This window comes from Hakea prostrata, chromosome 11 (genome assembly GCF_041222555.1).
Source record: "Hakea prostrata isolate BN-2017 chromosome 11, UWA_Hpros_2, whole genome shotgun sequence".
Classification (NCBI taxonomy): domain Eukaryota; kingdom Viridiplantae; phylum Streptophyta; class Magnoliopsida; order Proteales; family Proteaceae; genus Hakea; species Hakea prostrata.
In genome coordinates, this window is record NC_142610.1 from 11,665,382 (window position 1) to 11,690,383 (window position 25,002).

A 25,002-nucleotide genomic window follows, 5' to 3' on the forward strand; every position below is an offset into this window, starting at 1 on the left:
AACTGAAGTGTAAACGAGTCATGCATTGAGTGTTGAAACTCTAGAAAATACATTTCTTTGGGGTCAGGGTGAAGCCTTGTTCTATATTTGAATCATAAATAACATAGTCAAGGCGTGTGTAAACTGACCAATATAGATGATGTCACACCCCACCCGACGGACCGGCATTACCCGAATGCCCGTGGGGGTGATACACCGCAAGATCTAGGTTCGTGACAAATCCATACAAAACATGATATAGCAAATTAAATAGACAAGAATAAATCAAGTTCAAGTAATAAATTATCAAAATAGAAATAATGGTACAGCATCCATTACTTCAAAATAAAAATATAACATCGAGTTTGAAAAGAAAAGAGAGAGTTCAACGCAACGAAAACTAAACTAGACTAGTCTCAATGGAACCAACCAAGAGAACAGCCGACACGGCATGAAACTCCAGGCGTCCACTCTTCTCGATCACTCCTCAATAAGATATATGGAACGCATCCTCCATTGGAAGAAGTCCTCATAACCCGTAGCATAATCTAATAGAAAAAAGACAATAAAAGGAATGAGTTCAACGAACCGTGAGGTCAACCAACACAATCACACATCATCTCAAGATTCCACACCACACATATAACATGAATATCAATAATGTAATTAATAACAATGATATGATATGTGAATGATTATGCTCCTAACCTATCATGAAGTCTCATGGTAGACACGCAAAGTCATACACCAGCCTGGGCGGCTCATCACTCTTCCCTCACGGCACTCAAGCACGCGGGGCTCCGCGGTTGTTGTGTAAAGTCTTGTCAAGCCATGGTGGGGATTAGGTCACCACCTCCACACACCATTGGTATAAGATCGGCGCGTGTCAAGGATAATCTTAGGCCCAATGCAAAGTCATATGGTCTCGACTACATATGGTCCGGATATTCCCCTCATGCCTAGTGCTCGTGGTCAATACCTCCCACCATGAATGGAATCCTCAATGGAGGCATCCGTGGACCCCACATAACCCTGGCGCCACAATAATGGACGGGATGATCTCCATGTCCTCTCACGGGTCATCACCGGCGAGCGCCATGAGCCCTATCAATATGCAACCCACCCTCTATGATGATAGTGGGCCCGCGACATACGGGACCCACCACTAACACACGGGTAACCGGCCAAACCCCCGCCGAAAGGGTAGTAGTACTCATGAGGTCACCAACCAAACACTAGACATGCCCAAATATGTAAATTAGAATCGGGAAAGAGCCAAAGGCACCATAGGAATGCGTCCCATACCGCCTCCTTGGTATCCTATGGCGAAATGCCCAAAGGGCACCCCTCCCAACACAAGTAAGCAATCATATAATATCACAGGGCAATGGGTGAACCCACAACCCTAGTAGAAAATACAAGGTAGAAGAAATAATAATATCTCCTCTCATACAATCACATTCCATCATAACAACAATAATTGATTTCAAAGCAAGGAGCAACATCGAAGTAATAATAAACAAAATCATAGCAATCATATTTAACAAAAGACATAAAATAACCACAAGATAATACTAAAGCAATACAAGATATCAATAATGAAAAGTAACCGACATCATTACACATGTAATATAAAGTTAAGTATATCCTCACCTTTACTATTCTTCCTCCAATGATCAATAATTCCTTCTCACAAATTAGTGACTAAAGATATATTAACCTATTCATGCAAAAGAAATAATTATCACAAATTAGAGCCAATTGGATTTAAAAGGATATCCTAAAACCCCACAAAAACCCAAATCCGAAAACTAGGTTAAAAGGGTAGTTCCAACCTCACTAGTGAATGGTCACTAATTGCCACCAACTCGAAGTTTACAATGAAACAAAACTTTGGGAAAATCTAATTGGAAACAAAGGATCCTACGGTACCTTCAATTTTATTAAATTTGACCAAAATCAAAATGCCCCAAATTTGGCTCTCATAAATCACCCGTGGGTGACCTAGAGAATCAAATTCTAAAATCTGCAAGGAGATAAACCAATACTCCCAAACCAAGGGAAACATTAATATAAGAAAATATAAGCATCTAGGGTACATCATACTCCACGATCCCTCAATGAAGAGAAAAGATATCACTCCCACAAACTAGGAAGGGACATTAATACAATAAAGGAAAGCAATACCTAACAACCCCCCAAGATTCCTAAAAGGAAAGGAGAGAAAATACTCACAAAATTGTGAGTAAGAGAAGCATTAAAGAAAACAACCCGAAGATTTGCGAAGACGGATCACGACACCCGGAAGAATGGAAATCGCTCCCTATCGTTATCCTTCTCCAAAGCCTCCGCCCTCTAGCCTCCAAAAATGCGTTACGGATGAGATAAAACATAAATAGGGTTTAAAAATCCGAATTTCCAATTTTGCCCCTAAATAGAAAATAGGGTGGGGTGGTTCACCAAACGGCCAAACCGACCATGGTTGGACCCCAAACGAACTCCGATTTTGATGATCTTGGCCGTTGGAAAGGTCTTCGCGATCTCGATTGGACATTATTGCGCAATCGGATCTCCATCACTGATCTACAGATATTCCAAAATTACCCTTACCATCGAGACTAATCTCCCTCACAAACCAGGAGAGTTTTTGAGTCATTATAAGGGTCATCTACCAACATTTGTTTAATTTCCAATCCTTCGGGCTCGAATTGAATGGTCCACAATTGTCGCCGAATCAAGGCCCAGGTTCTCGGTCTTAAAACCACGGGTTAAAGGGGTAGAAATCTGGGGGATTTCACAGATGAAACTCAGATAAAAAATTTTTTTTATCCAAATAATCAGAATTTGGTGGATTTATTAATCAAATGATTGAATAGAGTAATGAGAAATCAATTTACATTTCAAAAAGAAAAATGTGGAACAGTTAACTCATCATAGCTCTGAACTCTTCGTAGCTGAGCACACCATCCCCATTCAAATCATAGACACTAATAATTCTCTTACACTCGCGAATCGTTTTAGACTCACCGAGGCGACTCAACATCTTCTTCAAGCTCTTAGCAGTTATTATATCACTTCCATCCGCAGCATACATCCCAAATGCCTCCCTCAAATCTTCCTCCACCTCGTTTTCATTTCCTTCCATCAACCTCACAAAATCATCAAAACCCAGCAGCCCATCACCGTCGGAATCCGATGATGCCACCGCCGCTGCAGCCTCTTCTTCGGACAAGTCGCCGCCCACTGTCTTAACACAAGTCTGCAACTCTTCCTTGGATATCTTGCCATCTCCGTCCTCGTCGAAGTACCGGAACAGCCGTTCAAGGTGGCTGCAATCAGGATTTGCAGATAGTGAACGATTCTCCACCTTCCTCATGATCATCTCTCCAAATTTTGAGAACTAAGATTTGAACTGAGAGCTCTAGAGAAAGAAAAGCTGATTTCTTGATTCTCAGTAGAGAGAACAGTTGATACTCGTGAGTTGAAGCGAAGAAGGTTGGGGATCAATTTATAAGAGTTTTGGAGAACTGGATATTAGAGGGTAATTTGGTAAATGTGTTTATATATAGTTTTGTAACTTTGTTTTCTTGTTTTGACTTTTCTAATTTTCACTGGTCTCCTCTTCTTTTGACTTTGACAGCACGAGATGAGCAGTCTAGTCAATGATTGCTGGATAATCTCTTGGAATCAGATAAGGGCAGAAGATTGCTGCGGTTTACACACGGGTTATACTTTATCAGCACGTGTTTTAATGAGATTTAAAAAAAAATAAAAAATTTAAAACTGATTAATCATTCAGTCACTATTTGCGAGCATTTTTCACGCGTTGATCTCTTATTTCTTAGGGAATATGATTCTACTAGCCTTCGGGGTGAAGTATATGTTTCTCTAACACTTTTTAATTCATGTTAAGAAGAAATGTGTTGGAAGTTTCATATTTGATGTATTTTATCAAAGATCAGAAATGGGCTCTCTTCCTATTATATGATAGCATGTTAATAGACCACGTGCTTTTATTTATTATGAATTTAATCAAAAGATTAGGTTTTTTATATCTAATTCTAATAGTCTAGTGGTTCTTACTCTTTTGGTTGTTGGAAAGAATAATTTGAGGGGTTGGTTTGGGTTGGGCTTTTCTCTTGGTTTTATTAATATATATTTTAGATTATTATAGATTTTAAGGTTCTATTTCATTTGCTATCAATGGACGGTAAGAACATTATAATTTCTTGTATTAATGGATACCTGGCCTCATTAAGTTTTGGGAAATTCTTAGGCCATCTTTTGAGTTATTCCCTAAAATTAATGTGACATCTTGAATTATCCAATTTTCAGCATCCCTAGTCTAAATTAGAAAAAATTGATTCCGTAAACGATGTGGAAGCAAGGTGTTAGATTTTGAGTTTGTGCAAAAAGTTTGTTTAGGAAACAAGAATTTAATCAGAGTGAAATGCGGGCGAAAATCTATTGGTGTTGGTAATGGTAAGGATTTGCCATTTATTGAAATAATCTAGTAAAGGAATTAGTACCATTGGGGCTTCAATTGAAATTAAGGATTTGTCAACTACTTTGGATGGTGATGGGCAGGGAGACTATTGTGTTTCTGGTGGTGTTGGTGAATGTTTAAAGCATCTAACAATGCGATACTAATCAATACGTATTCATCTTGGATGTAATTGATACGATATATATTGAGATGCCTCTCTATTGGATTGCACTAAAATACGTTGGCCAGTGTGATGTTGTACTTGATATGAGGCAACATGTTTTCTAAAATCACTTGACTAATAAGATACCCAATACCAATACTTTAAACCTTAGTGTTGGTTTTATATAAAGGAGAGATGAGAAAATGGAGAAGACGATTGGATAGATAAGAGAATTTAAGTCATCTCCAAGCAGCTAAAGGTTAGTTGTGGGATTTAAAGAAAAAATAATGAGGGTTTATGAAACATAAAAGGGGTTGCAAATGTATTAAGGTCTTCATTTTGAGGTAATACATAGCACTTAAGGTATGGTAGATTTCTTGTTTGTTGTGTTTCTTTTACATTTTCAGAAGAGAAACTGCATCCCAAATCATAGTTATCCGGAATGGGTACTTTTGGCAAAGTCTAAGCTCACTTGAGAATTTGTCCGGAAAAAAAAAAAAAAAATGTAAAAACATATCTTTTGAGAAGAAGGGAAAATACAGTTTTCCAATAAGGCCACTTACTACACATATCATAAAGAAGAGTTGAATTTATGATGTCTTTACTAAGAGATATTGGTCATTACCAATTGAGCAATCTTTAATAGTTTCTTGATACTCGTGAATCTTTTCTTTACTCACCAAGCTGACTCAACATCTTCTTCAAACTCTTCCGCATGTTCTCCATTCCCTTACATCAACCTCACAAAATCATCCAACCTAGGAAGCCCATCACCGTCGGAATCCAATATTCCCACCGCCACCACCGCAGCCTCTTCAGCTGACAAATCGCCGCCCACATTCACATCACAACACTGCAACTCTGCCAATGATATCTCGCCATCACCATTCTCGCCGGAATATCGAAACAATAGTTTAAGGTGGCTGCGATCAGGATTTGCAGATAGTACTGAACAATTCTCCACTTTCTTCATGAATCAAGAACTCGAGAGAAAGAGAATTTGGCTGTTGTAGCTTGGATTGAAGAAGGTGGAGGGATTGAAATAATATATATTTCGAGGGCCTCGGCAGCTTCAGCAGATCAGGTTACAGCGTCTATGATGAGGATATAAAATGCGTGGAAATGCACAAGGGTAAATTAGTAAATGCGCTCATATGCCTTTTGACTTTTTATTTAATTCTTTCATTTGGTATGACCTTTCTGGCTCTCTTTTTTATCGAAAAAAATACCAGGTGCATTGAACTTTTGAGGTAGTACTGTTTTAGAAATTTTTTTAGGATAAGAAATATTGAAATTTGACACGCAAGGATAGACGTGGAATAGACGTTTTCTGCATTAGTTAATCCTATCGCAATTGTTTACCATAAAAAAAAAATATAAATTTTTATTAGTACAAATTAATAGCCTCAATTCATACTAATCTCCCTTAGGGTGGGCCAGGGACATCTCAAGAAAGCTTTGCATTGATTAGGGTAATGCTTAATCAAGGTGTAGTGTTTGATTAGGAGTTAGGACTGACTTGTTTTGTGGGTTCATTTTAGTAAAAGTAGGACATTAATATGAGGTTATAGGTTATTTATTGTTTTGTCGTCTTGTACAAGGTCAAGATCAAGGTTAAGCGTACAATTTAGCATGACCTAGTTTTATAGATTAAGGGTCACAGTTAGGGCCAACAGGTTTGGGTATTTGGGGTCGGCACTACCTCTTGAATTATCTTAAATTTAATGTTATCTCTTGGATAACCCAATTTGTCAATTGACCCCTTATAGGGTGAAAATATATCAAAGACACTTTTTGCCTCTTTTTTTTTTTTTTTTTTTTGGATAATCCACTCTTTGTCACTAACAAATCCTGGTTAACTGTGAATGTAAGTGTGTTCAAACGTTGCAAAAGGACAAAAAAAATGTTGAATGGAAAAACCTTGTGCTCAATACGTTCACCATTTATGACTTTTTCTTTACCAATTATAAATTTTCACGTAGCTCGGAAAATATGGTTCATGCATAATGTTTTTAAACTTAGTATGTGGAAGTAATGTAGAAAATAGATAAATGAAAACTCCTAAGACTTAGAGACAACAAGACTAGTAGTGATAATAATGGGGGGTGTTGCTACAAAAATTCTGTTCGACTGCACGAACAAGTAAAGTTGCAAAAATGTGTTTGACTGTGTTGGTCGGGTAACACATCCAACGATCAAGTTAGCAAGAAGCAAAGTGTAAGAAAGCTCAATATCACTTTCAACACTAGGAAATATGATCTTAGAATACTTGCCTTTCTACAATGATTCTCTCCATATTTATAGAGTAGGAGAAGTTACCTAAAACACTTAATTATCGGAGTTTGAATTGAACTCGAGTACGGACTCTTTTTCTTCATATCATGGTTATGAAGTCTGATCTTGATTCTACAAGTGACTTGGATCTAATCCCTTTGTCTCTAATTTTTAGGAGTTCGGATTGTATATGTTATTTTAGTGAGTATCTATTGCTTTTTGTATGGTTTGAGCATGTGTTTGGTCGAGCCAATTTATAATTGTTTGGTCCAACCAATTTCTTATGAATTGACCATATCAGGGAGTTTTCTGACAAAAAGAACGTAACAACGGGGTGTTTGATTGATAAATTGGGTAACTTAAAGATCGCATCAACGTACAACTTTTCATCAAATTACGGCCATTTCGATGAACACCAAACCAAAATAAGGGCCAATATTCAAGATTGCAAAATATCGCCGAAATTTTGGTGACGCTATTTTCTGATATCGTTGAATTGACTACTATATCGGCAAAATCTCAATTTTTGTGATATTTTGGAGATTTTTAGGCGATTTCTTTTGCAATTCTATAGCAGAATCTTCAAGTTCAGTGGACAATTTTACCAATTCTTTCCCAATAATTCAAGACTCAAATGACAATGTGCCAAATGTGGTTAGGGAGGATAATATATATAGAATAATTTTTGAAAATAATTCAAATTAGACAAACATTTTGTAAGAAATTTTCAAGATTCATGAGCATTATTATCAATCATATCATACTCATTCAGGCATAAAAAGAAATGTGTCAAATGTGGTTAGGGAGGAGTATATACATGAAAAAAATTTATGGAAACAATTTAAATTATGAATGGATTCTGTAATAGAATCTTCAAGATGAAGGGATCATCTTTCCAATTATGTTCGAATGATTTAGGGCTAGAAAGTAACATGTTAAATGTGATTATGAAAGAGTATTAATATAAAAGAAATTATAGGAAATAATTCAAATTTACTAAATATTGATATCAAATTAGGGTAGATATCAATTTAGGCCCAAAATAACCAAAAATACCTTCTGAAATGAGGGTCGAAATCTACTGATATTTAGGCAAAATCTTGCCCAAATAAGATATTTGCCATGGCTAACCGGCGAAATGGAACGAAATTTCGTTCCCTGTATAGCATAAATATTAGGGATAACTCAGGAAATGCGACTGAAAATTTCTTTTAATTAAATTAATGAATAAATAATTAGGGATTGACGAGTGACGACCCCAAAATATAAAAAATTTACATTTATGAGGTAATCATTAATTTCTTTTAATTAAATTAATGAATAAATAATTAGGGACCGACGACCCCCAAAAATATAAAATAAATGGGATAATTACTGTTGCCCCCTGTACTTTGATTTTATTACTAATAAAACCCTGTTCTTTACAAAATTACTGTTGCCCCCCTTCCTTATAACGGTGTTAAGTAGCCGTTAAGTTTGAATATGTAATGTCCACTTTGTCCTTCATTAAAATTAAGAAATCAAAAGACGATACTACCCCATTTATAAAAACCAGATTAAATGTCAATTTTACCCTAACTTCATTTATTTTGACTTAAAAAAATATTGGTTTTCCACCTTCACTAAACTTATTTATTTTGAATTAAAGAAATTGGCAAAATTCAAATTGATTTGGTTTTCCACCTTCTCCTCTAGCATACGAGGGAAGGAAACCACAAGGGGGGGACGGTGCTTTTGAATATTGGAAACGAACGAACACCTCCCCATGGGAGTTTAAACTTTAACCGCTACTAACCCACCATTGACGAAACCACAAAATCTTGCCGGAGAAGGAATTAACGAAGTAGGTGATATTCAGCTTCCAAATTTGAGTTGAATTCTATCTTCCCTCCTCTTCGGTTTCTATTTTAATTTTATTCAATTATTATTTCTTTATTTTGGTGATTTTTTTTAGAGTAAAATAGATTATGATTTTTTTTTCTCTACAATTAATTAAGGGTAATCGAACTGACAAAAGGTAAATAAGTAAAGAGATAAGTAAAAGGGTATTTTGGGATTTTTAAAAAATATGGAGATGCCACATCATCAGTAAACTAACGGAACTTAACAGTAGGGGGGCATTAGTAATTATAGACAAAGTTAAAGGTTGGATTAGTAATTTTGCAAAATACAGGGGATACATTAGTAATAAAATCAAAGTACAGGGGGCAATAGTAATTATCCCAAAATAAATTTACATTTCTAGAAATTGATGTAATCTATCGCATCATAGCTCTGAATTCCTCGAAGCTAAGCACTCCATCACCGTTCAAGTCAAAGACGCTGATTATTCCTTTACATTCGCGAATCGTTTTTGACTCACCGAGTCGGTTCAGCATTCTCTTCAAGCTCTTAGCAGTTATAAGGTCACTCCCATCCATCGCGTACATCTCAAAAGCTTCCCTCAAATCATCTTCTTCGTTTCCATCTCTTTCCATCAACTTCTCAAAATCATCGAACCCAAGCGAGCCCTCACCGTCAGAGTCCGATGATCCAAACACCACCGCCACCTCTTCTGCCGACAGTTCACCGCCCACAGTTCTCACACAACTTTGTAATTCCGTTGCCGATATCTTGCCGTCGCCGTCCTCGTCGAAGTAGCAGAACAACCGTTGAAGGTGGCTGCAATCAGGATTGGCTGATAGAGAACGATTCTCCAACTTCATCATCTTATAATTTGGTAGCTAGGGTTTGATTATAGCAGACGAAAGAGAAGAGGAATTTAAGTAGAGAAAACGGATATGGAAGTAAGAGAAGATTTATTTCCCAGGTTTCAGGGTTTGTGTATTGAAGAGAAGGTTTGGGATTTGTATAAATAGGTTTCAGGCAGTCAAAGGGCGGTTATTGACAGTTGTTTATCCAATGGGTTTTGCGCGTACATGGATATACATCTGAGAGAAGTGGGAGTTGCTCAGAATCTGCTTCTGACTTTCATCATGGGAAAGGGGAAGGAAGAAGGAAAGAAGGAAGAAGAGAACGTTCAACTAACTAATGTGGAAAAGGTTTCTTTGGTATAAATGCACTTCTCCTCCTATTGCTCATCCTCAAATCAGTCATGGTGGGGGCTCACAGGCTTGGAGGAAATTTATCTAGTCCATTTCAAATATATCATCCATTTCTTTGTAGATGTCATATGGTTGAAATATTCATTAATAAGTTAAATTAAAGACTTGTGATTAAGTTAAAAAAAAAAATGATGTGACTTGTAAATGAACCTCAACCTTTTAATGTGATGGATGAACATACGTCACACATCTATAAGAAAATGTATGGCTCATTTCCTTGTCAAGATGGATAGAATATTAATCCGCTTGGAGGCCCACTACCTCCTTTGACTTATTGTGTTTACATAGGAAGTTACCACGTACCATGGTGCTAGAAGCACTTAAATGTTGGTCTATTTAGCGAGTGGGGGCCCACAAATTTGGGGGACCCATGACTTCGTTTGGCTGCTGTCTTTACTTAGGAAGCTACCACCACAGTGCTAGAAGTACTTAAACGTCTATCTATTTATACTATAAACTGTTTACCGAAATTAAAATCATACTACTTCTTCTACTGTATCATATTGGGTGGAATAAATATGGTATAATATTAATATGACATAACTGTACCTTTTGTATAAATTGTACCTCAATGATATGGACAAAATGATACAAATAAACCTTACAATACTAGTACTCTTCGAATACTAGAACTGTATTGTATTAAGTAAACATGATACAGTAATGAGATACATGACATGTATACTGTTTGGTATGGTAATGGTATGAGGTAAGTCGGCTAGGTATTATATTGATATTGTCGTATCAAATACCGGTTCAATACCGAATTGACACTGTTAATCTTAAATGCCTTAGCTTGACCTTTATTATGATTTTGATTAACTCAGATAGGGTTTTACTGGATTAGCTTAGACATTCAAACGTAGCTCACTTAGACACTTACCAAGAAAGAAAAATGAAGTTCTCTGATTCCATATTTTCATATTGTTAATACCTCATTCACCATACACATCCTATAAGGTGGTAAGGTTTGATCTGATAGGCTAGGAAAAACACTCAATCCTAACCTATTCCTGATCCTACCTTACAGAATTTTGAGCTATGAAGGATGAGATGGACTCCATGGCACATAATGATGTTTGAGACCTTGTTGAGTTGTCTAAAGGAAAGAAATCAATAGGTTGTAAATGAGTTTTTAAAACTAAGAAAGATTCATTAGGCAATATCGAGTGATACAAGGCCCGATTAGTTGCCAAGGGATTCACACAAAGGGAATGCATTGACTATAAGGAGGTATTCTCTCCAGTGTCAAAGAAGGATTCTTTCCGCGTCATCATGGTGGTAGCCCATTTTGATCTAGATTTTTATCAGATGAATGTGAAAATGACATTTCTCAATGGAGATTTGCATGAGGAGGTATACATGAAACAATCTTATGGGTTTATTTAGAGTAGAGGTGAACAGTTGGTTTGTAAACTTAAGAGATCCATTTATGGACTTAGCAGGCGTCCCGACAATGGTGTTTGAGATTTCATGATGTGATCTCTTCATTTGGTTTCGAAGAGAATGTTATGGATCATTGTATATACCACAAGGTCAATGGGAGCATAATCAACTTTCTTGTGTTATATAGGTAGATGATATCCTGTTTGCAACCAACGACTTAGGGTTGCTACATAAGGTGGAAAACTTTCTCTCAAAACTTTGATATGAAGGATATGGGTGAGGCATCTTATGTCATTGGGATTAAAATCCACAGGGATAGATCCCGATGTTTTTTGGGACTATCTCAAAAAGCCTATATAAATAAAGTTCTTGAGAGATTTAAGATGAAAGACTGTTCATCAAGTGTTGCACCCATTGTTAAGGGTGACAGGTTCCATTTGAACCAGTGTCTAAAGTTGAAAATTAAAAAGGATCAAATGACAAACATTCCATATGTTTTTGTAGTGGGAAGCTTGATGTATGCACAGGTCTGTACGAGATCTGACATTTCTTTTGTTGTTGGAATGTTAAGGAGATATCAGAGTAATCCTAGCCTAGATCATTGGAGAACAACAAAGATGGTCATGAAGTACCTTCAAGGAACAAAAGACTTGATGCTTACATATTGGTATTCCGATACTTTAGAAGTTATTGGACATTCGAACTCAGATGGTTGTGTTGATTCATGTAAATAAACATCTGGCTATGTCTTTATGATAGCTAGTAGGGCCATATTTTGGAGAAATGCTAAGCAAATCTTTGTTGCTACTTCTACCATGGAAGCTGAGTTTGTATCTTGTTTTGAAGCTATTGTGTAAGGAATATGGTTGAGAAACTTCATTTATGGGTTTAGAGTTGCTAACTCTATCTCTAGGCCAATGAAGTTATATTGTGACAATATTGTTGCAGTGTTCTTTGCTAAGAATAATAACAGTGGAAGTCGTAGTAAATATATCGATATTAAATACTTAACAATAAGAGAGCACATTAAAGCTAAGGAAGTACTCATAAAACATATAAGGATTGAACCGATGATTGCTGATTTGTTGATAAAAGGCATGCCACCTAGAGCTTTTGAGGATCATGTTGTCCGTTTGGGACTTCGGGAAGATTTATCTTGATGGAAAGTAATTATTACATATTCTGATGTAATGACTGTTATGTAGTCTATTTCTCATTTCCGTTGTATACATTTCTGTTGAGATAACAAACATGTTATTGGATCAAGAATAAAAATTTGAGGTTTATTCATAAAGTTTGATTTATGCATGAAAATAAAGGTTGTATTATGATACATGGAAGGTACCACCTGAGTCAAAGGTGTCTATTGCTATGATTCGTACAGTTCTATTTTTTGTTTGAACATTAAGAATCAAGATGTAATGTTGTTTGGGTCAAGTAGGAGAATATTATATTTCATTTATTTAAATATTAAAGATTTTAACTTTTCGTAATTATGATGTGGCCCAAACATTCTTGATAATTACAATTTAGTTTTAGGTTACTGCCTTGATAACTATTTAGTGGCTACCTGGAGGTGTTTGATGGGAACACCATTTCTACAAGGTTCACTACTGAACCTGCATAATGAGGAGAAAACTTACGGCATTTTTCTGGTGAACTCGGTCCCTGATCTTTTTAGCAAGAAAATTTCCTATCTCTTCATCATTTGGTTGCTAAGGAAAAACTGGATTTCTTCGACATCGCAGACAATGATCTTCTTGGAGAGGAACTTGCAAATGACTTTCAGAAACAAGTTTCCATGGCTGGAGGTAAGTACATTATCCTGTCTTCCGCATGATTGAACTAAGAACATGAATAGTTAAGTTCTTGAGTACAATATTAAGTAAATTGATTACTCTGTTGTTGTTGGACAAACATCATGTATATAAATTAAATTCACATTATCGAATTTTACCCATGTATAAAATTTTAATTTAAAGTCCGAAGTTGTAGTTTTTAGACTTTTAAATTGTGATTTTATATATGTTCGAAATTAGATGATTTGGATTTAAAAGGATCAACGATTGAATGGAGATCAAGAATTGGAATGCTGGACGTAGATTATATATTTTTGCTCTTGTTCGGAATGATTAGGTCTCTAAATAATTCAAAGAAGTTTTAAAGCCATAAATTTTACTGTTAGCTAAGTAGAAAGTATATTCAAGTTATATTTGCGGGTGGCCAACCAGGTTAGGGTATTTGGGTCAGCACTACCTGTTGAGTTATCTCTAAATTTAATGTCATTCCCTTTGAACAATCCAATTTATCAATTGACCCCTATAGGATGAAAATATATCAAAGACATTATTTGCATGTTTTTCTTTTTGGATAAACCACTCTTTTTCATTAAGAAATCATAGTGAAATATTAATGTAAGTGAGTAAAATGCTTCAAAAAGGACAAAAATAGCGTTGAATGGAAAACCTTATGCTTGATACATTCACCATCTACGACTTTTCTTCTCCCAATCATAAATTTTCACATAGCTTGGAATATATGGTTCATACATAATGTTTTTAAACTTAGTATGTGGGAGTAATATAGAAAATAGATAAACGAAAACTGCTAAGATTTAGACAATAAGACTTATAGTGTTAGTAATGGTGGGTGGTGGTGGTGGTGGGGGGGGGGTGATGCTTAAAAAAGGTTGAGTAACGCCTCCGACGATCAAGTTAACAAGAAGCAGAGTGTAAGAAAACTCAATATCGCTTTCAACATTAGGACAAATGATCTTAGAATACTTGATTTTCTACGATGATCCTCTCAATATTTATAGAGTAGGAGAAGTTACCTAGAACACTTAATTATTGGAGTTTGAATAGAACAAAAGTATGGACTTTTTTTCTTCATATCACAGTTATGAAGTCCGATCTAGATACTAAAAGTGACTTGGATTTGATCCCTTTATCTCTAATTTTTAGGTGTTCAGATTGTATACGTTATTTCTGTGAGTATCTATTACTTTGCGTATGGTTCGACCATACGTTCGGTTGAGCCGATTCATACCTGTTCTGTCCAACCAACTCCTTATGAATCAACCATATCAGGGGTTTTCGACAAAAAGAAAAGTAATGAGGGGGTGTTTGATTGATAAGTTAGGTAACTTATAAGATATTATATTAGATTATATTAGGAATTACTCAAGAAATGTGAACGGAAATTTCTTTTAATTAAATTAATGAATAAATAATTAGGGACTGACGACCCCCAAAAATAAAAAATGAATTTACATTTCTAGAAAGTGATGTAATCTATCGCATCATAGCTCTGAACTCCTCGAAGCTAAGCACTCCATCACCGTTCAAGTCAAAGACGCTGATTATTCCTTTACATTCGCGAATCGTTTTTGACTCACCGAGTCGGTTCAGCATTCTCTTCAAGCTCTTAGCAGTTATAAGGTCACTACCATCCATCGCGTACATCTCAAAAGCTTCCCTCAAATCATCTTCTTCTTTTCCATCATTTTCCATCAACTTCTCAAAATCATCGAACCCAAGCGAGCCCTCACCGTCAGAGTCCGATGATCCAAACACCACCGCCACCTCTTCTGCCGACAGTTCACCGCCCACAGTTCTCACACAACTTTGTAATTCCGTTGCCGATATCTTGCCGTCGCCGTCCTCGTCGAAGTAGCGGAACAACCGTTGAAGGTGGCTGCAATCAGGATTGGCTGATAGAGAACGATTCTCCAACTTCATCATGTTGTAATTTGGTAGCTAGGGTTTGATTATAGCAGACGAAAGAGAAGAGAAATTTAAGTAAAGAAAACGGATATGGAAGTAAGAGAAGATTTATCTCCCAGGTTTCAGGGTTTTTGTATTGAAGTGAAGGTTTGGGATTTGTATATATAGGTTTCAGGCAGTCAAAGGGCGGTTATCGATCGACAGTTGTTTATCCAATGGGTTTTGCGCGTACATGGATATACATCTGAGAGAAGTCGGGGTTGCTCAGAAGCTGCTTCTGACTTTCATGGGAAAGGGAAAGGAAGAAGAGAATTAACGTTCAACTGACTGGAAGATGGAAAAGGTTTCGTTGGTCTAAATGCACTTTTCTTTTTATGGGTCAACTTCAAACTAGTCATAGTGATGGGGGCTAACAGGCTTTGGAGGCCGACGAGCTCCTTTGAATTATTGCCACTACATACGAAGCTACCTCCATGGTGCTAGAAGCACTTAAACGTCGGTCTATTTAGCGATTGAGGGCCCACAAATCCGGAGGCCATGACTTCCTTTAATTACTGTCTTTACATAGAAAGCTACCACCACAGTGCTAGAAGTACTTAAACGTCTATCTATTTGCTTACCGAAATTAAAATCATACTACTTTTCCCGTATCATATTTTGTAGAATAACTACGGTATAATATTAATATGACATAATTTTCCCTTTTGTATAAATGTTACCTCAATGATATGGACAAAATGATAAAAATAAACCTTACAATACTAGTACTATACGAATATTATAATTGTATTGTATTAAGTAAACATGATGCAGTAATGACATATATGACATGTAACGTAAAAATGTCTAAAGATGTGAAAATGCAATATCTTTGGCTAGTTTTGTAAATGTAAACACAAGCCTAACTAATTTTGTAAAGTGAAACATTGAGTGACATTTTTTGTAAGGGAAAACCTAAAAGCAACTAATCATGTAATTTTCCCAAAGTATATTCAAGTTATATTTGAGGGTGGCCAAGAAAAAAGAGTAGTTTGCTTGCCGCTTAGTTTCATTAATATCTTCTTTAGGTTCTTATAGTTTTCAAGATTCTATTTCATTCACTATCAATAGAGGCGGTAAGAACATAATTATTTATTGTATTCACGGATGCATTCTTTATATTTTGGGAAATTCTTAGGCCACCTCACCTCTTGAGTTTTCCCTAAAATTAATGTGACACCCTAAATTATCCAATTTTCAGTTGCCCTAGTCTAAATTGAAAAAAATTGATTGTGTAAACAGTGTGGAAGGCAAGGTGCTAGATTTTGAGCTTGTGCAAAAAGTTAAACACGAACCAGGCACATGAACTTTTGAGATAGTATTGTCACGACCCCAGTTTTCACAGGATTAGTGGGGGCCCACATTACGAACATTCAACCAGGGCATGTGACAGTTCCTCTATTTTATTAACCTGTTTATATTCACTAAAAACAATGTTAAACTAAACATTTCCAATGACCAAAACCAATAACCTGTTTGACAGTTTGACTCGTAGACATATGTATATAGCCCAAAGTCCTGGTATGTTTTCATTCCAATTTAAAAAATACCTAGTTAAATACATACAATTTCAAAGAAAACATATACATTCACAGTCTAGTTAAGCAAACATCAGTTACAACAAAAAGAAAAAGAGTTTCCATCTTCAACTTTAAAGGCGTGGTTGGGTGGCAGCACCATTGTCTTTGTCATATATCTGATGACCTGTCAACATTTATAATAGTGAGATTTGCGATTCAGTAAGCAATACAGACAACCATGTAAGTAACTCAGGCAATTCATCATACATCCATTATCACATCAAAGTCATATAGCATTATGCATTCCAATTTTCTTTTTCTTTTTCTTTATTAAACTAAACCTAAGCACTATTTGTAGAGAAGACACCTTCAGTCTAAACCACACAAGTGGCATTAGTCTCAGTCTCAGTCTTAGAGGTTCTCATTAAGAGATTTTCTTTTCAGTCTTTTGGCACAATGCTAGGTGTTTTCCACAGGAGGCCATCATCGGTCTAGTCTATTTTTCCACTTTTTAGTATTGCTTCATGCTCTCCAATTTGGATACATTAAGTACCAGGACTTATAGAAGCCATTAACATTTTTTTTCTTTATTATATTCAATTTCCAGTATTGCATTATTATACTCTTTCCATTTCAATGTACATCTTGCATTTCAATCATCACTTAGCCTTATCTGAATAAGACTAAACACAATTCATACAATCCAATCATTTAAACATGAAAGCATGATAATTCTAAATTTAACAAGCATAAGCATCATTTTCAATTCATAATTTAACATCTCAAGAATACTATCGGCATTTAAAATTTAAGCATTTCAATCAAAGTGCTTAAGTTGTCATTCGATCCCATGCATCTCTATTCCATTCACAGAGCAATATACCATACATTTCCATAAGTTGTTTAAGTGAATAAATAATGTAGATTTTATATTAACATGTGAATGATATATGTTTACTAAGTGAAATCACCCGCTAACATACATAGGTTAGTCAATATCAGTTACTTATTCTTGTTCCATGTTCGTCTCTCGATCTTGCCTCAGTTAAAAATCTGTCATCTCTCCTATATTCCAAATAATTAAATTTTAGCTATTTCAATCTATGTGGAACCTTTGCCGCCCCCCCCCCCGGCCCCCCCCGGGACTCTGCTCTGTGGAAACTAAGCTTTCCCTCCCTCTCTCCTCCCTTTCTCTTTCTCTCTCTCTCCCCTCCACTTCCACGTACAAACCATGGGCAGCTTTCCACTTTATACTCTCTCTCTCTGTCTTCCTATCACTTTCTCCTCTTAATTTCTCTTGTACCCTCCCTCTGTACTCTCTCTCTCTCTACTCTCCACTCCACTTCCACGCACAAAGGTAACAACCAATCTTTTCCACTTTAATTTCTCCTCTATCTTCTTGTCTCTTTCACTACTTTCTCTTCTCTTTAATGGCTGTTCTCTCTCTCCTCTTAACTTCTTTCCTGTCTCTTCTCTCTCTCTGTTCTCTCTATTCTCTCTATTCTCTCTCCTCAATTCATCTTCTCAGCACGCATGCAAAACAGCCATTAATATTTCCCTTTCTCTCTCTTTCCACTCTTATCTTAACATATACCACATAATGATAACACCTCATTTCTCCTTTTGTTGAAAACTCACCACGTTTAGGTGAGAGGGACATGGAGGTGTCACCTCCTCCTTTTCTTTCTCTTCTTACTTTTATGTATAATATAAATATTGGGTTTTTTATGGGTTTGTGGGTTTATTTTATTTCTTTACGCATAGAAATGTAAATATTAATACTTCTGTATTCAAAAATTTATATTGATCATTTCATTATTTTCAGTTCAGTCTATATAATTCTACCATTGTGGGACCACAAAGGATGTCGAACCTCGACCAAAATACTTATTGGAATTCAGTTCTATTTAAACTATCATTTAATTACATTCGAACCTTTTAGTTAAACTATTGATACATGATCTAACCACTATGATCCTTTAATAATCTTGAGGATTGAAACATCCCCATATAATAATAAAATAATAATATAAAGAAACAGGCCTCACAAGGACTATTTTAGAATTTTTTTTTTAAGATATGAAATATTGCTTTAGATGATTGACACACAAGGATAAACAATTAAACATGGAATGAACGTTTTTGCATTACTTAATCCTATAGCAGATCAATGCAGGGTTGGTAGAGTGGTAAGAATAAGATCCATATTTCTCAGTGGAGAGGTCATGGGTTCGACCCTTGTGGACGACAAAACTCCCTCTAAGGATGTACTCTTGGAGTTGGCATTAACCAATCACATGGTGGGGATCTATTTTTAGCAATAGATTTTTATTAGTACTGCAAGTTTGATCCTAATAGCCTTCAATTCATACTAATCTCCCTAATGGTGGGCTAGGGACATCTCAAGAAAGCTTTGATTAGGGTAATGCTTAATCAAGGTGTAGAATTTGATTAGGACTGGCTTGTTTTGTGGGTTAATTTTAGTAAAAGTAGGACAACAATATGAGGTTATAGCTTATTTATTGTTTTATTTTCTTGTGCAGGGTTAAGATCAAGGTTAAGTGTACAATCTCACATGATCTAGCTTTATAGGTTAAGGGTTACAGTTAGGGCCAACCAGGTTAGCTAGGGTATTTGGGGTCGGCACTACCTCTTGAATTATCTTAAATTTAATGTCATCTAATGAATAATCCAATTTATAAATTGACCCTTATAGGACGAAAATATATCAAAGACACTCTTTGCCTCTTTCCTTTTTGGATAAATAACTCTTTGCCATTAAGAAATCATATGAAATGTTAATGTAAGCGAGTTAAATGCTTCAAAAGGACAAAAATAACTTGAATGAAAAACCTTACACTTGATACGTTCACCATCTACGACTTTTCCTCTCCCAATCATAAATCTTCAATAGTTTGAAAAATATGGTTTATACATAATGTTTTTAAACTTAGTATGTGGGAGTAATATAGAAAATAGATAAATGAAAACTACTAAGACTCAGACGATTAGACTAGTAGTGTTACTAATTGGGGGTGTTGCTACAAAAATCCTGCTCCACCGCATGAACAAGTAAAGCTACAAAAACGTGTTCAATCGTGTTGGTTGAGTAACGCCTCCGACGATCAAGTTATCAAGAAGCAGAGTGTTAGAAACCTCAATATCGCTTTCAATACTAGGAAATATGATCTCAGAATACTTGCCTTTTTACGATGATCCTCTTGGTATTTATAGAGTAAGAGAAGTTACCTAGAACACTTAATTATTGGAGTTTGAATGAACTCAAGTGTGAACTCTTTTTCTTCATATTGCAGTTATGGAGACCCATCTGGATTCTACTAGTAACTTAGATCTGATCCCTTTAGCTTTAACTTTTAGGAGTATGGATTGTATATGTTATTTCTGTGAGTATCTATTACTTTGCGTATGGTTCAACCATATGTTTGGTCGAGCCAATTCATAATTGTTCGGTCCAACCAACTCCTTATGAATCGACCATATCAGGGGTAGGGGGGTGTTTGATTGATAAATTAGGTAACTTAGAAAATATCACAAATATGAGAAATAACTCAAGAAATGTGAACGGAAATTTCTTTTAATTAAATTAATGAATAAATAATTAGGGACTGACGACCCCCAAAAATATAAAATGAATTTACATTTCTAGAAATTGATGTAATCTATCGCATCATAGCTCTGAACTCCTCGAAGCTAAGCACTCCATCGCCATTTAAGTCAAAGACGCTGATTATTCCTTTACATTCGCGAATCGTTTTTGGCTCACCGAGTCGGTTCAGCATTCTCTTCAAGCTCTTAGCAGTTATAAGGTCACTACCATCCATCGCGTACATCTCAAAAGCTTCCCTCAAATCATCTTCTTCTTTTCCATCTCTTTCCATCAACTTCTCAAAATCATCGAACCCAAGCGAGCCCTCTCCATCAGAGTCAGACGATCCAAACACCACCGCCACCTCTTCTGCCGACAGTTCACCGCCCACAGTTCTCACACAACTTTGTAATTCCGTTGCCGATATCTTGCCGTCGCCGTCCTCGTCGAAGTAGCAGAACAACCGTTGAAGGTGGCTGCAATCAGGATTGGCTGATAGAGAACGATTCTCCAACTTCATCATCTTGTAATTTGGTAGCTAGGGTTTGATTATAGCAAACGAAAGAGAAGAGGAATTGAAGTAGAGAAAACGGATATGGAACTAAGAGAAGATTTATCTCCCAGGTTTCAGGGTTTGTGTATTGAAGAGAAGGTTTGGGATTTGTATATATAGGTTTCAGGCAGTCAAAGGGCGGTTATCGATCGACAGTTGTTTATCCAATGGGTTTTGCGCGTATATGGATTTACATCCGAGAGAAGGGGAGTTGCTCAGAAGCTGCTTCAGACTTTCCGAAAGGGGAAGAAAGAAAAGGTTTCTTTGGTATAAACGCAATTTTCTTTTTGTCGGTCATCCTCAAACCAGTCATGGTGATGTGGCTCAGAGGCTTGAGGGCCCACAACCTCTTTCGACTTATTGCCTTTACATAAGAAACTACTACCATGGTGTTAGAAACACTTAAACGTGGGTCTGTTTAGCAATTAGGGGCCCACAAATTCGGAAGACCCATGATTTCCTTTGATTACTGAATTTACATAAGAAGCTACTACCACAGTACTAGAAGCAATTAAACGTCGGTTTATTTTTACTATGAACTATTTACCTTTTGTATAAATTATACCACAATGATTAAGATAAAATGATACGAATAAACATTACGATACTAGTACCCTACAAATATTAGAATTGTATTGTATTAAATGAACATGATACAATAATGAGATATTGAGATATATGACATGTATAGTGTTTGGTATGGTAATGGTATGAGGTAAGTCTGCTTAGGTATTATGCTGATATTGTTGTATGAAATACCTGTTCAATACCAAATTGACACCCTTAATCTTAAATGCCTTAGCTTGACCTTGATTATGATTATGATTAAATCAAATAGGGTTTTACCGGATTAGCTTAGACATTCAAACGTAGCTCACTTACCAAGAAAGAAAAATGAAGTTATCTAATTCCATATTTTCATATTGTTATACTTCATTCACCACTACACATCCTATAAGGTGGTAAGGTTTGGTCTGGTAGGCTAGGTCAAACGCTCAATCCTAACTTATTCCTGATCTTACCTTAATCTAGTCGGAATTTTGAGCCAAGACCCTATTCAAAGAGAGAATGGGTTGAGACATTAAGATCAAGCTTATACCCCTAATATTCAATAAAGATAAAACCTTTATAAGTATTAGTATTGCATCAGGGCATCCACCATATTAGGTGATGTGCATCGTTTCTACACTTTTATTGATATCGATATCAAGTCAATACCAAATTCAATGAAATATTGATAGAAAATAGTTAAGTTAGGTACAACTGAATTGAAATGTAATTTCAAATACAGGAGGGCAAATAAGTCCATTCTCTTACCAAATTTAGGCATGAAAAGATATATTTTTTTATTACATACCCGACAAATTTTTGGTCAGATAGACACATTCACCATATTTCCTCTCTTAGTGATAATTTGATCGTTTTACACGAATGATTGTGAACACATCCTCAGGAAACATGAGAATACATAGGTACTGTGCCTCAAGTGAAACTCAACATTTGGAGCAACACCAAAGTGACAAAAAAATGAGGGGAGTCATACCATACGGCCATAGTTTGAGGGCAGTTTTGGTTCTTACGTAGACACCTAGATCGGAGCCTATAGGTTTAACATTGAATGTCCGACCTCTCCATATAGCCATCTATAACTGGATTTTGTGTCCCTCTTGTGGTGTGTTTTGTGTATGCCTTATGGTGTGAAATAACCATGGCGTGTTTTTTCAGCTTGTCTAAATATATTTTGTAATAATTCCCCTAAATTAGGGTTGGTGCGTTAATATGTTGATTGGCACAATTATTCTAAGGGTTTCTTGGGCTTGACCCATCCCTTAGCCTAGATGATGACCCCTATATCGAGGATTGGTCATTTTCGCTCCTTGTTAGACCACTTTGTTTTTTCATGCATCTATCTGTTGCTTTTTCCTTCTTTGGGGTCGATCTTCAGTCATGCAAAAGATCACCTACCAAAAAAAAGGCCTATAGGTTTAACATTGAATCTCCATATATAGCCATCTATAATGGAAGTACTTTTGGGTTATGTATGAAATAACCATTTCTAGCTTTGAATATATTTTTAATACTTTAAATTAGAATTGAATGTTAACAACCAGTGACAATCCTATGAATACGATATATCAAGGAGGTCTTGGTTTTAACCGTTATTTTGGTGATAGACAAAAAATAATTAGAATTTGAATAGAAACATATTATCAACCTAATTGAATATTCAACCATAGGTAAATTAGTTCTATGAAAATCGAAATGGACGGATTTGATCTCGACCGTCGGCAATACAATTAACGCGCGCAGCTTTGATGTTCCAAAGACCCATCCATCACAAACAATATTCCAAATGCCTCCTTGAAATCCTCCTCCACCTCCTTTCCACTCCCTTCCATCGACCTCACAAAATCATCAATCCAAGAAACCCATCGCTGCCGGAGTCCGGTGATCCCACCACCACCACTGGCTCTTCTGTCGACAGCTCACAGCCTACGCTGCTCACACAAGTTTGTAACTTCGTCGCAGATATCTTGCCATCACCATCGTCGTTAAGCATTGAAACAACCGTTCGAGGTGGCTGTAATCAAGATTAATGGCAGACAGAGAACGCTTCTCTTCTCCAAGTTCATCATTTTTATAAACTTGAAATTCTAGGAACTTGGGTTTGAATTGAAAGAGAATAATAACAGTAACAATAGAAGAAGCAGGAAGAGCTTGAATTGAACAAGGAAAGGAGAATTGAATTCTTGAAGATCCCGAACGTTCAACAGAAGGTTAGAGGTTTGAATTAAACGTCGTTAACCTTCTGGTTTTGAACGTATTTGGAAATTTGAATTGTTGAAACTTCTCTGAGTGATTGGCATCTAGAAGAGAAGTGGAAAGTGGGAAGAAGATGATGAAGGATTAGGAAAGGTTTTAGGGTATCTGTTTTTTAGATACCCAAATATCTAGTGCCTCATCTTTACTAAAAAAAGATAAAAATCTAGTGCCTCATTTCTTTGGACTTTTCTTATTTTTTTTATGTGGACACAAAAATAAGAGACTGTTCGATTGGAAATTTGGTATGAGGGGTGACCTAGAGGAATCTTTGTTTGTTGTGGTATGAGCATCTCCATCATTGGTATTTTTCTCCTACTTGAATATGAGGGTTTGAGATGTTTAGTTGAGTCTCTAAAACGTCACTCCGTCAACATTTGAGTACCATTCAAAAGATATTAATCCGTACGTCGGGAGAACAAAAAAAAATCCAATTAAATTTGCATTATTATAGGTTAATTTTTTTTTTTTTTTTTTTTTTTAATAAATAATAACTTATATTAAATTCTCTGACTAATGCTAAAGGAAAGAAAATTAATGTTTATAAAACAAAGCGAGGATTGCCACCAAATATGATTATCTGAAATTTCTTTAAGCAACACACTAAGAAATCAACAAGAGAGTTACAAGATTTATGGATAAAGCGAAAACTTACATAAATTAAATTAGTGGAGAGCCTCAGAATTTTTTAGACTAAGCCATGACTTTGCCACTCTAGAGACTGGACCTGGCCATTTAAGGCCTTTAGGCTATGAGGCAATTTGAGAAGATTACAACCTGGTTAATACGATTACAAATAACTAATATATCATCTCTATTAATTGCTTCTAATGTTGCTGAAAATGCTGAAAAACCAAACCCAAAAGTAGTCTTTGTAAGAACAAAATGTCCTGTAGGTCCAAACATCTAAAGATTAGTCCTTCTTGAATGCCTTGAAGATTTGTCCCACGAAGCATCTGAGAAAATCTTGAAATAGGTTTGAGGTGGTGAAAAATTTGTATCTGAAGCATTATTGTTGCTTGTTGAGATGTCCATACTATTAATTGGACCCTGGAAAGAAGTAAGTTGATAATTCGAGAGAAATGAAATGTTTTCATGGATTCAAAAACTTATATTATATATTCTATATTATGGTCAATTGGAGAATCATTTGAAATGCTAATATAGTGGTTCTAAAGGATAATTCTTTTCAATTCAAATTCAAATCCACTCTTATGAGCGCTATCCTCAACTGATTTTTATCTCAAACCGACCAAAAAGAGTTTGAGTTATGGTAAAAGTGTCAATAAATTGTAGAGTTTTAATTGTAAATAATTTGCAATTCAAATTCAAATACTCAATTCTCG

General features: G+C 35.9%; 4 pseudogenes; all 4 read right to left on the reverse strand.

Annotated features, from left to right (window-relative positions):
- Positions 1-2,818: 2,818 nt before the first annotated feature.
- Positions 2,819-3,443, reverse strand: LOC149000120 (calcium-binding protein CML37 pseudogene; annotated as a pseudogene).
- Positions 3,444-8,926: 5,483 nt separating this feature from the next.
- Positions 8,927-9,902, reverse strand: LOC149000121 (calcium-binding protein CML37 pseudogene; annotated as a pseudogene).
- Positions 9,903-14,631: 4,729 nt separating this feature from the next.
- Positions 14,632-15,253, reverse strand: LOC149000122 (calcium-binding protein CML37 pseudogene; annotated as a pseudogene).
- A 4,939-nt stretch (positions 15,254-20,192) lies between these two features.
- Positions 20,193-21,011, reverse strand: LOC149000123 (calcium-binding protein CML37 pseudogene; annotated as a pseudogene).
- Positions 21,012-25,002: the final 3,991 nt, after the last annotated feature.